Source organism: Apium graveolens, chromosome 2 (genome assembly GCF_009905375.1).
Source record: "Apium graveolens cultivar Ventura chromosome 2, ASM990537v1, whole genome shotgun sequence".
NCBI lineage: Eukaryota > Viridiplantae > Streptophyta > Magnoliopsida > Apiales > Apiaceae > Apium > Apium graveolens.
This window is the reverse complement of record NC_133648.1, coordinates 298,586,849-298,589,304: the sequence shown is the minus strand read 5'-3', so window position 1 is coordinate 298,589,304 and position 2,456 is coordinate 298,586,849. Positions and strand designations below refer to the sequence as shown.

The window sequence follows — 2,456 nt, the reverse complement described above, 5'->3', positions numbered from 1 at the left end:
CATAGACAGCGCTTGGAGCTGCGCTGCAATAGCGGTGGCTGCATCGACTTCTAGAATACCTGCTACCTTCTCAGGCATCATCCTCTGAGTTGGGTTTTGATGCTCATTTGCAGCCATAGTCTCAATAAGATTATAAGCCTCAGTATAGCTTTTGGCCCACAAGGCGCCTCCAGCTGCTGCATCGAGCATGGGCCGAGATTGGGCTCCCAAACTATTATAAAAACCAGTGATCACCATCCAATCGGGCATTCCATGATGTGGACACTTTCTCAACATTTCCTTGTAGCATTCTCAAGCTTCGCACATAGATTCTGTAGGTTGCTGCGCAAACTGAGTAAGAGCACTCCTCATAGCTGCAGTCTTTGCCATCAGATAAAACTTCACCAGAAACTTTTGCGCAAGATCTTGCCAAGTAGTGATGGACCCAGCTGGTTCAGAATATAACCAGTCCTTAGCTTTGTCCCTTAGTGAGAATGGGAAAAGCCTCAGCTTGATAGCCTCATCAGTCACGCCATTATACTTGAAAGTACTGCAGATCTCGACAAAATTCCTTATGTGCATGTTGGGGTCTTCAGTCGCAGCTCCTCCAAAAGAAACAGAATTCTGCACCATCTGAATAGTGCCCGGCTTGATTTAAAAGGTGTTAGCTTGAATAGCCGGATGAAGAATGCTTGACTGAATGTCATCAATTTTAGGCCGAGAAAAGTCCATAAGAGCTGGATCTGCCTGAACAATATGATCACCCATGATTACTGGTTCTTTCTGCTCACTTCCTGAATCCGAATCTTCAAAATCTATCTTCTCCGGAATATCAAGAACTTCGTCTGTCTCTTCAGCTGTATCTAAAGTCCTCTTACGAGTACGAGAAAGAGTTTGCATAAACGCTCGCTAAAGTACCTGAAACACAACCAGAAACAATAAGTAACAAATACGTCTTAATCACTGAGTCCTAACGACCAATGATGGTAAGTACATAAACTAAACAAATATGCCGAGTCCCCGGTAGCGGCGCCAAAAACTTGTTAGGGCGAAAACACACGCTAATAATCCACGCAAGTATACGCGTTCGCAAGTAATATAGAATACTTTCTAGTTCGTTCCCACAGAGACTCAGACTAATTATGTTCAATTAAACTCACTCACCAATGTATGATTACTTCTCAATGTTAAGACACTAACACTTAGAATTGTTGACTAAATATTAATTACAATTAACTACTTAATTAACCACTTAATTAACACTTCGAATTAACAATATTAAAACACTCATGAGATCACAACTTCATTACTACTTCCTTCAATAGTTATTATTATTACCCTTAGCATGCAACAGTGATGATATTAATCGAATAACATGAAACCGATAAAAGCCAACTTTCATTGTACTAATACCATTCTACCGAACATCCACAATTAAGATAAAAGTTGAATAGGCATCAATTATGTTGAGTCCCTATATGTCTACAAAAATTGACAACATAATGATTTAAGCACAAGTTATTCCTTTTGATTACACAGGGCGAATAAAGTGGTTAGAGTTACCCACTAATCATGCAACATCATACATGAACCTACGCTAGTATTGCAAGTTCTAAATCTCGAGATCCACCGTCGCTTCACAAGAGATTAACACCCTATCTTATATGTTCGCGACGCACATAATACGAATACGCACAACCAATACTAGATATCATACAATCATCACACACTAAGGTATTAAACAACTAACTAAAAAATTCCATAATAAATCCGTTACGACCCGATGATCACGATTAGCCCATAATAGCACTTAGCGTCTTCATGGGTTCATATGAAAACATGATAAAAATACACAAGAGAATAATAACTAAACTAATTATATTAAACCAAAGTACGTCACAAGAGTAAATAGGTTCAAAAGCAAGAAAACTAGCATCCAACGTTACAACGAAATAAGAATCACAAGAAAATATGCTTCATCTTCGTTGCGGTGTGCTAAAACGGTCTTCTTCCTTGTCTCCTTCTCTCCTTGCTTAATACAACGATTCCCTGTAATATCCCATATTTTCAGATATTATTATTATTATAATTATTTAGAATTATTTATGTGATTTTATGTGAATTTTGGTTAATTATCTGATAAGTGGAATTGATGTATGGGTTTTTAGATGTGACATTATTTGAATTTTTATATGTCTAGAATAAAATATATATAATTGTGATATTTTTCTGATAATTTTTGGAGTGTTATATGATTTTATAATGATTTATGTATTATTAATTATTTTCTAAATAATTACCAAAATTATTTTATAAAGCCGGGAATCATCCGACTTCAACCGTTTTTGCGTTTTTACAACCCGAAACTCTTCCGAAAACTCCTTCCTAACCTAATCTGGTAATTCCAGACATTTTTCGTGTTTTGACTTTTTCAATCCGGATTACGGTTTGACCCGTGCGCGGCCCGGCGCAAGATT

At 37.3% G+C, this 2,456-nt stretch overlaps 1 non-coding gene across 1 annotated transcript; it reads left to right on the top strand.

Moving 5' to 3' along the window:
* The first annotated feature begins 247 nt into the window (after positions 1-247).
* Positions 248-354, top strand: LOC141709891 (small nucleolar RNA R71). The gene has a single exon (XR_012570445.1). It is a non-coding gene; the product is annotated as a small nucleolar RNA R71 (small nucleolar RNA).
* Positions 355-2,456: the final 2,102 nt, after the last annotated feature.